At 38.5% G+C, this 11,082-nt stretch overlaps 1 pseudogene; it reads right to left on the reverse strand.

The window, feature by feature from the left end:
* Positions 1 to 10,504: 10,504 nt before the first annotated feature.
* Positions 10,505 to 11,082, reverse strand: LOC130022869 (immunoglobulin lambda variable 2-11-like; annotated as a pseudogene).

Here is an 11,082-nt window from a genome sequence, read left to right on the forward strand (position 1 = left end):
GATGGAGATGCCCAGAGTGCTGCCTGCTGACACGCCAACCCTGAGCCTGGCTCTCTCCCAGCTCTTATCCCTCCCCTGCCCCAGAGAAGGGAGGGGCCTGCATGCAAAGCTGTTTCCTGCACCTGCCTCTGCTCACCCCTCTCTGGCCTGGCCTAGAATTCTATATGTCTCAGAATTACTTGATATCAGAGATATCAAGAAAAAAATTATTCTGACATAAGTATTCTCAGAAGAAATATTTCTTTATACCTTATTTACAGAGAATAATAAATGTGCTGAAATCCCTCATGTTCATGACGTCTGTGACGTCTGTGTCTGTCTCTGTATTAGGATGTGACAATGTCTCCATGAACAAATAAGTCTGGGGCACCACTAGAGGTTCCCTTAATTGGGAGTTCATATTACAAGTTATTTCTAACTTTCTAAGATTCGGAAAAAGTTAGTTACCATCTCTGGGGAAAAAAAAAAACATAACTGGCTCTGGTGATCTCTTTTTTGGGGACTACAAACTACATGCTTTTCACTGCTCTGTGCCTTACTTGCCTGTGGTGTAATATCTGCAGTATGGAATTTCTCAGGCAGCTTAATCATTGGAACACTCACCTACCAACCATAGGGATGCTACAAATTGAGAAGACCAAGCAATAAACAGCAATTCAGAAAACACAAGGAATGATACTCCCATTTGTGTCTCCCAGTGTTGCCTTTGCATTCTTGAACTTGTCAATATCAGTGTTCTCTCTCCAACTCTCATTCAACAAAAGTCAAGACAGGAAATTATGGACTGTATTTTGGCATTTAAAGGATAGTAGTAAGAGAAACAGAGAGATACACAAGCTCAGTTTTTTAACATACACAGTGAAGTACTTCTTATGAATTTGTATTATCCAATATTTTATTCTATTTTACCTTATACACTGATTATAACACTATGTACAATATAGTATTTATGATATCACTGTCCTGTCACTGTCCTCCCATTGTTCATTGATTTGCTCGAGCGGGCCCAGTAACGTTTCCATTGGAGACTTTGTTGTTACTGTGTTTGGCATATCGAATACATCACGGGTAGCTTGACAGGCTCTGCCGTGCGGGCGAGATACTCTCGGTAGCTTGCTGGGCTCTCTGAGAGGGGCAGAGGAATCGAACTTGGGTCAGCCATGGTGGCTGCATGCAAGGCAAACGCCCTACTGCTTTGCTATCGCTCCAGCCCATACATGATATACATAATATTATATATTATATAATGAATATAGTATAGTATAATGCTATGTATAATACTTTATATTATAATACTAATATGGTTTCAACTTCCTTGGGCTTCCTTTAAGTCAGTGAACCAATAAATATATGTAGGTATATGATACATCAATCTCTATGTATAATTCATATGTGAATATTATTCCTCCTCTCCAGCCTGTATTGTGAATACCAACGTAAAATTACATCTCACCATTATTCCTTCCAAAAGTTTGGAAAACATCCTAGTAGTAGCACACCAGAATGTACAGCAATGTACTATAAAAGACAACTAATCTCAAACAAACATTACTAACAATCTGAACTAACAAAAATGGCACAGAAGGCTTAACTGCAACAACTGCATAGTAAACCCTCAGACAAGAACTTAATGTAGCAATGGTGACATACAATTTTTGCAAATTTTATTATACTGAAACATTTTTTGATCTTTTCATTCCCCATTTAGTAGTAAAAAGCAACATTAAATAAATTATTGTGCACCTATATGGGGGCATGATTGAAGGCTGTTTGGGAAAATGGAGTCCATTGTAGAGGAAAGGTGACAGTGGTGGTGGAATTGATATTGTAATATTGACTGCCTATAACAACAAATATTGACTGTCTTTTATAAATTTTGTTAGCCACAATATTTAAATAAAATGGATAGGAAAGGGATAGGGAAAGGCTTGGAAAACTACTTACCATTTCTCACATTTTGTCTTTTTCTTTTAATTTTTTTTTCAGTTCTGACACTTTCTAATACACAATGCCTACCTTGCATGAGTAAAGTTTCAAGTTCAAATCCTGGTGTCACCATACATCATGGACCTGATCCTGGAAGCTCTGTTGTTTCAGATTGGCAGATTTGTTGTCTGGATCCCAACACCAGAAGAGATTTTCTCCAATACAACATCCAGGAGATGTGCACAGGAATACTTTCAGGAATGTCCAGTGATGAGCAGTACTATAAGACATTAATATTTTCACCAGGAAAATAGAGCCCCAGGGAACTCCAATGCTGAATGTGTGGCATGAATGAGAAACACAACGAAAGGTGAAAGCACCATAGTCAGTGTGATAAAAAGCCTTTGATATCAACCACAACCACTAAAATAACTAAGTAGGAAAGGAAATGGGAACTCTAAATTCATCAATTTTTAAAAGATACCTACTTTACTGTTGAGTCAAATAAATATTTACCCACAGCTTCCTTTTCAGCTCTACTAAGCTCAGACACTATTTCTCTATCCTACGCAGTTGAAAGCCATGAGAACACTCAGAGGAGAGCTATTTGAGTAACTGAAAATGTAGATGATAAAATATTTGTGAGGGAAACTCCATATTTTAAGGAACATCAAGGGCACTGAACTTTATATTTTTAATTCTGTTCCTCTGGACTCAACAAGAGCCACCAAACTAGTATGCCCACCCACATTTCTTCCTAGGAAAAGCTAAGGATAGGCAGGTATTGATTGGTACTTCATACAATTCAGGGTGAACCACACAATGCTCTTCCCAGACCAGGGTCTTCACTTCCCGCAGGTGACCACATATTGCATTACCAAAACTCATAAAGAAAGCACATTGAACTGGAAAATCTCTCCTCCAGTTCCTCTTCTTTTCCTCCGTGTTTTTATCTACACCATTTCTTTCTAGTACCTTTCCAATCTCTCTCTTGTCCTCAAATCAAAAAGTCAAAAAAATTTTTAAAAAAGAGCAGAATAAACCAAAAATATCTACAAAGTATCCTCTCTAAATGCAAAGAATACAGAAATATTTTTGAAATAGATAATAAGCATACTATAAAATTTAATTAAAATGTATATGATATAATGTAAATATGGAATCTTCCAAGGGGTAAAACCACCAGCATAGAAGCAATACAGATAAATTAATACTTAGTTTCAAATTATCAGAAAATTCATACTCCTAAATGTGTACACACTGAACAGGATGGCCACAAGAGTTATTAAGACACTAATAGTAGTGAAATAACAGATGAAGGAGCCCAAGTTAGGATCTTTGCAGAGTGTCTAATCGTGTGAAGCTGTATGCTCCTGATCCACATTTGAAATCATTCCGGTGCCTCCAAGTAGAAGGAGCAGAAACAAGAGGGATTTCCCACAAAATTCTTTCTCCTTAAAAACATGACAGTTGTGGGTCCTTGAGAAGGCTGAGAACGTTCCTTCTCTGATCTGAATGATCGGGAAAAGAAAGAATTTAATCAACTGGGAAAATATTCAACTCTTCCTTTCATGAACTACTGTCAGTCAACAGTTTCTGCAGTCACGGGATGAGATGAGGGCAAATGTATTGGGGAGCAAATTGAGAGGATTAAAGCCTCTGACATGCTGTTTCCTCTGTTGTTTTACTTCATGCATATTTATTAGGACACAGATGATTTTCAATATTCTGGGCTTTCTTCAACATAGTGAAGCAGTAAATGTTTAAGTTAGTGATACATAAATCTCTATACAAATGATATATTAATATATATAAAATGATATATAAACTACCCCTTCACCCTTATAGTTCAGTTCAACATAAAATTATAGACCCTTTTTATTCCTTTCAAAAACTTGGAACTCTACCTTCAATTTCTCACATTTCATCTTTTGCTTTTTCTTCGATTTTCACATTCTCTAATACTTGTGCTCTAAACCTGAGTTAGGGTAGACTTGCTTACTGGTTTAAGGGCCTGTCTGGCATGAGTAAGGTTTCAAGGTCGATGCCTGGTGCCACCACATGTCCTGAACAGAATCCTGGAAGCTTTGCTATTTCAAATTGGCAGCTCTGCCGCCTATATCCCAACACCATAAGGGATTTTCTACAAAACAACATCTAGGTGGGTGTGAACACCAAGACTAAAAGCTGTAACCCATGATGAGCAGTACTAAGAGGCAGGTGAACTCTTACACCAGAAAAATACTTCCCCAGGGACCACAGTGCTGACTCTGTGAGCACTAAAATCTGATGTGTTTTCCAGTATGCAACACAACTAAATGTGAAAGCACCATAGTCAGTGTGTCTACAACCCTTAGATCTCACACATCCACCACTACTAAAGAAACAAAGAACAAATGGAAACTGTAAATTCAAAAACATTGTTTTTTTTTAAAAAAATAGCACTTTAATGTCATGTTAAATAATACATTCAGCTTCAGATTCCACTCCAGATATAGGGAGCTCACACCAACATATCTCCATCCTACACAGAGGAGAGCCCTGAGAACATTCAGAGGGAACAACTATTTGAGTAACTCAATATGTGGATCATAAAATGTGAATCAGGAGGGAAGCTCCTGCATTTAGAGCAACATCAAAAGTCGTGAACTTCCTGTTTCACATTTTGTGCCTCTGGACTCAAGAATAGTCACCAAACTAGTATTCTCACCCATATTACTTCTGGAAAGAGTGAAGGATAGGCAGCTCTTGGTACATTATACTTTTCAGAATAAAGCACAGTAATGAATTTTTCTGACCCAGCTCTTTACCTCCATCTAGTTGCCACATCTGCATTACAAAGACTGATAAAAAGCATAATTGGAAAAAAGCACAATTGAGCTGAAAATCCTCTCCTCCAATCCCTCTCTTTTCTTCTATGTTGGGAAACAGAGAGACTTGGAAGGAAATGAAAGAATTGAAAACCACCTCGATTCTTCCTAGTCCTTTCCTAAACTCTTTCCCTGGTCCTCAGCATCCAAAAAAGACAAAGTAAATTGAAAGAAAAGAAAAACAGATGATTTCTACAAAGTGCCCATTTTATGGTCTTCTTTTTTAATTTTATTTTGTTTATTTTTAAAAGTTTTATTATAGTACAGTGTTCGTTTTAAACATAAGCATACAGTGACAACTCTATCATTTTGACACATCCACCAATCTGCTCTTCAAATTCACAGCCTGAACCTCTCAGGAAATGCAGGTCAAGTGGCTGAAATTTGTAGACACACTGGTCTTTCCTGCTTGAAATCCGGGGCGCCCTGAAAATGGGAGCAGGTCATGTGTTCCCCTCCTGAAGCTTTTGAGGTCACAGCACTCAACACTGCTATAGCTATGCTGACTTCTTAGGACCTACTTTCATGGATTCACTAAGGTTTCTGCAGACTCATCCCCATTCTACAGATCATGAGGTTTCTGGACCTCCAAATTCCACAGCACTTAGTCATGTTCACATTTGGTTTTTGCTTTTTAGGTCATACCTGGCAATGCACAGGGATTACTCCTGGCTCTGCACTCAGGAGTTACTCCTGGCAGTGCTCAGGGGACCATATGGGGATGCTGAGAATCGAAGCCAGGTCGGCTGCGTGCAAGGCAAACGTCCTACCGGCTGTGCTATCTCTCCAGCCCCAGACATGTTCACATTTCAATTTGCTTCAGCTTGCTTCTGAATAGCCCTATTTAAAAGAGAAGAGAAGAAAAGTGCCTGTCATAGAGGCAGGCTTGTGTGGTGGGGGAGAGGTGGCAGTAGGGATATTGGGGATATTGGTGTTGGTGGTGGGAAATGTACACTGGTGAAAAGATTATTGTTGAAATACTGTATGACTAAAACTCAATTGTGAAAGCTTTGTAACTGTGTCTCAAGGTGATTCAATAAAAAAAATTTTAAAGTTAACAAAAAAAAAGATTTCAAATGTCTATTTACTTGTGTGTTATGAATGAAAACACCAGAAATTGGTGCTTAATTTTATTCATTGATAAACTTATCAAGTGACAGTCATTTATAATCATAAAAGAATTATTATTTATTTGTAACAATTGTTTTATGTAGGTCTCAGGATGAATAACCCTAGAAAATATTGAGATCATTAAGAAAAATTAGATAACTAAAACACTATATGAAGCCCTAACAGGAATATATGAACTCCTAACAAGGCAAATGTGCTGACATGGACTGTAAATTATTTTTATGTAGAGAGTTGAAGAGGAGAAATTTTTAAAAGAACTGATTGTATATAGGAAGTTTCTTTAAGAGGAGAAATATATTGTGGATTAAAATGTTAATGGATATATCAAGGTGAGATATAAGAACACATGTCTTAAAGGACTGAAATTATGGGATGCTAATTCTATCCAAACACTTTCCAACTCTATAGGTGGATATATAGATTACCCAAACAGTTTTTAATGACTTTATTATTGTGCATGCCTGTATACCATACAAAATCAGAGAGAATTGGAAAGAAATATAAAGTGTGGGCAAAAGTCTAAATACAAAAGAATTTGGAGAATGTTATAATTTAAAAAAATCAAAAATCATAAGTTTGTGATCACTCAGTTTCAAAATAAATATATAAACAAATGAAAATCTAAGTTCAGAAGGGAAGGAGGATGAGATGACTCAGAGCAGAATTTTCTCTCACTTCCCTATGAGCATGAACCACTCTGCCTGTGCCACCTCTCCTGTAGGAGTAATAGTAATAATCAGCCTTGTCCTCAGGCTTGAGCACAGAGATGGTCAGGGTCACTGTGTTGCCAGACTTGGAGCCAGAGAAGCGATCAGGGATCCCTGATGGCCGACGGTTGACATTATAAATTAGCATTTTGGGGACTGTACCCTCCTGATGCTGGTACCAGGAGACATCATCATATCTCCCAATGTCATTGATAGTTCCTTAACAGGAGATGGTGACTGTCTGTCCCTGCATCCCAGACACTGAGGGAAGCCCAATCAGGGCATTCTGGGCCCAAGTCCCTAAAGAAAGAGAGAATAAAACACTGGTGAGTTCAGTCTGGTTCTGGATGGACCTGAGAAAGAGAGATAATGAGTGAGCCCAGATGTGCCCAGGGTCCCTTTCCTGAGCCTCACCTGGGCCCTGGCTGAGGAAGCTGAGGAGGAGAAGAGCCCAGGTCATGATGGAGATGCCCAGAGTACTGCCTGCTGACACCCTAACCCTGGGTCTGGCTCTCTCCCAGCTCTTATCCCTCCCCTTCCCTAGAGAAGGGAGGAGTCCTCATGTAAAGCTGCTTCCTGCACATGCCTTGCTCAACCTTCTCTGGCCTGGTCATGGACTCCAGATGTTTCTGCATTACTTTAAAAATTGTTATTATTCATTTTTATTTCTCTTGACTTTTTATCTTATTTTGGCAGTCATGGGGGCATGGGGAAAACTCCCAGTGATACTGCTAACAGGGCTGTCAGTTCAATGCCTGGGATGTAGTGCTGTTGTCCAAATACACTGTATGGTTCTACGGACCACCAAGGCCACCATAGTGCTGCTCTGGAACCCCAAGGACAAACCCAGGAGACTGATCTGGTGCCAGAGATTGAAACAGCAATAGACTACCTATGGCACCTTTGTAGTTCTGCATATATAAGTATCAAACAAATTAACTCTCCTTGATAAAAATTTTTCTTGTTATAAACATTTTGATTCCTGTTTTGAAGAGGAAAATAAGTGTGCTGACGTTTCATACATTCATGACCTTCCTAATCTTCTGGGTCTTTGCTTGTAATGTGATTGCTTCAATGATCACTCAGTACAGTGTTACTCCAGGAAATGCCCTCTCGTAGGTGCCCATGTTTCAGGTTCTCTCTAAAATTGACAAAGTTAAGTTGCCTTTTGTGTAAACACCTGCTCTTGATGGTTGGCTGTTGGTGGTGAGTCTCTCAGGTACATGCTTGTAACTACCCCAACCATGCTTGTTTGTGCTGGTCCATTTATTGTCCTGACTCTCAGATGCAGATTGTCACTCCTAAGTTACCCTCTGCTGTGTGGGTTTCTAACTCTGCAAGCAGCTCCCAGCTGGAACATAGCCAAGAGTGTGTGTATGAACTCAAAACTTAATGGACTAAAACCCCAATGAACAGTATAAGATGTGTGGTAACAGGCCAGGAAGAGAAGCCCTAGAAACACTTGGTGCTATGTTGGGGAAGTTCTGCCACCTGATGTGCAGTTCCAGCGAACACCAGAACTCAATTTAAAAGCATCACAGTCAGTGTTTCTATAACCCCTTACCCCTATCATTGTACAACCACCTCTGCAACATCAAATAAGGAAGAGGAAGGGTAAGAAACACTTGGGAGTATTTAAGAAAAAGAAGAGTTTAATGTCAGGTTAAAAGTATCAGTGAGGTAGAACACATTTGCTCCCTCCCCCCCCCCACACACACCCCTTAAATCAGGTATAAACTCCGAGAACTTACAAACAACAACTATTTGAATCTGTAAAACTGTGGGTCACAGAAGGCAAACAGGGGAGGCAGTCACGTTGAACTAACAGAAAACAACAGTGAATTTCTGGTTTTCCCATCTGTGTTGCTGCACTCAAGGAAACACAGATTTGGGACAGTGCACCCTTAATTTCCCTTTAGACACACTTAGTGAGTGGCAGTTCCTGAGACTTTTAAATTTATTTCCTTTAAACCACAATAATGATGGTACCAGATACAGGTCCTCACTGCCCCCTGGATTCATCTAGTGGCATAACCAAAATTCATAGAAGCAGCAGAATTTAAGCTTATTACTATCACTCTTTATTTTCTAGCATCCTCCGAACTTCTTGTCTTTCTTCTCCGTGTTTTCTCCTAACTTTTTGTCTTTGGGTTTTCTATTTTTCTGTTTTGCTTTGTTTTGGGATCACACCTGGCAATGCTCAGTATTTTTTTATTGCTACTCACTTTTTAAGAATGAAAAAAGAATTGAACCTAAAGATATCTTTAAAGTGACACACCATTGGCCAAGCAAGTGGGAACAAAGATAAACAAATGGGACTTCCTTAAACTCAGACCCTTCTGCACCTCAAAAGATACAGTGACCAGAATACAAAGACAGTCTACAGAATGGGAAAGGATATTCATCCAATACCCATCTGATAAAGGGTTGATATCAAGAATTTACCAGGCACTGGTTCAACTCCACAAGAAGAAAACATCCAACCCCATCAGAAAATGGGGCGATGAAATGAACATAAAATTTTTTCAAAGAAGAAATCTGAATGTCCGAATGGTCAAAAGACACATGAAAAAATACTCCTCATCACTAATCATAGAACAAAAGCAACTGGTGTTGGTGCACATGTGGGGAGAAAGGGACTCTCCTTCACTGCTGGTGGGAATACCGACTGGTTCAGCCCTTTTGGAAAACAGTATGGACGCTTCTCAAGAAATGTACACTTGCTTGAGTGACTTTTGAGTTCTTAAATTAAATTGATTCTTAAATTAAATAAGGTAGGGTTATTAGTCAGAAAATGTTAAAATAATAGAAACCACTTCAGTAGGCTTCTTTGAAGCTCACATGTAGGACATATCTCAAGATCAGAGAAAAGGTTTTGTAATTTTCAGGCATAGAGGAAAATTACAGATGAAAATGGGTCCAACAGACTGGACATAATTTAGCTGGTAGTCTGCTACAAGATACCTATTATGTTTTTTAAAATGACTGTTTTGGGGTTGAAGAGATAAAACTGTGGGTGCAGTATTTGCTTTGCTCATGGCCAAGCTTGGTTGGTTTCCTAGTATCCCATATGGTCCCCCAAGCACCACTAGGGATAATTACTGAGTGCAGAGCCAAGAATAATTCCTAAGCATCACTGACTGTGGCCCCAAAACAAAAATAATCAAAAAGAAATTTTAAAAAATTATAGTTTTTTATTATGGAACTTGGATATATCTTGCTTCTAAGACTGCTCCATTTCTAAACAACCAGAAAAATTCAGATACAATGGAAACTCAATTAATATAGCCATGCTCTAATATTGGATATAATATTATACACATTCTTCATGGAAATATTAAACCATCTCTATAACTATAATAAGAAATAAGGAAAAAACTGGATAAAAAATAGGAGAAACCAAACATAATGTTCGATGTATTAATCATTTTTTTAATATGAAATGACTCAAATAAGCAATTATAAGCAGCAGTAATGTTTATTTTTGTTTATGTGAGTTTAAGCTAGGAGAGAATTGAGAGGTACTGGTAATGAAATAGGAATTTCTTTAGGGACATAAAAGAGTTAATGAATAATAGTGCTAACAGATGCACAAATGTGAATATAGTAAACTATAGAAGGAATATAAAATATCTTACATACAAAATATTAAATATAAGATACAAAATAAATGTTTTGAAAGATAGAAAACAAGAAAAAATATTCTACATAAGTATTGTATAAGTGATTAAAATAACTTATAATCAATCTATTCTTTAATACATATATGGTGAGAGAATTCAAAATGAATATAGTAAATAGTAAATATGGAAAAATATATGTACAGCAAATTAAATTCATGGAAGATTTCTTTGTTATACAAACTTTGCATTAGCTAAAATTTTTTAACTGAGATGAAAACAGCAAAACATGGATTAAAAGTGTGGCAGTCTGAGGAGGTTGAGAACAGGTTTTTGTCTCACTTCCCTGTGTACAGCAGCTGCTGTGGAAAGTGTAACTACTTCTATATGAGCAACAATAGTAATCAGCCTCGTCCTCAGGCTTGAGCCCAGAGATGGTCAGGTCATTGTGTTGCCAGACTTGGAGCCAGAGAAGCTATCAGGGATCCCTGATGGCTGCTTATTGACATTGTAAATCAGCAATTTGGGAGCTGTGCCCTCGTGCTGCTGGTACCAGGAGACATCACTAGTTATTCCAATGTCATTGCTGGTTCCTGTACAAGAGATGGTGACTGTCTGTCCCTGAGTCCCAGACACTGAGAGAGGCTGAGTCAGGATATTCTGGGCCCAGGCCCCTGAAAGAAAGAGAAAATAAAACACTGGTGAGTTCAGGCTGATTCTAGATGAACCTGAGGAGGGAAGACAAAGGGTAAGCCTTAAAGTGTCGAGGTCCCTTTCCTCACCTGCTCCCTGACTGAGAAGGCTGAGGAAGAGAAGAGCCCAGGTCAT

This window comes from Sorex fumeus, unplaced genomic scaffold, assembly GCF_029834395.1.
Source record: "Sorex fumeus unplaced genomic scaffold, SorFum_2.1 ptg000021l, whole genome shotgun sequence".
Taxonomy (NCBI): Eukaryota; Metazoa; Chordata; class Mammalia; order Eulipotyphla; family Soricidae; genus Sorex; species Sorex fumeus.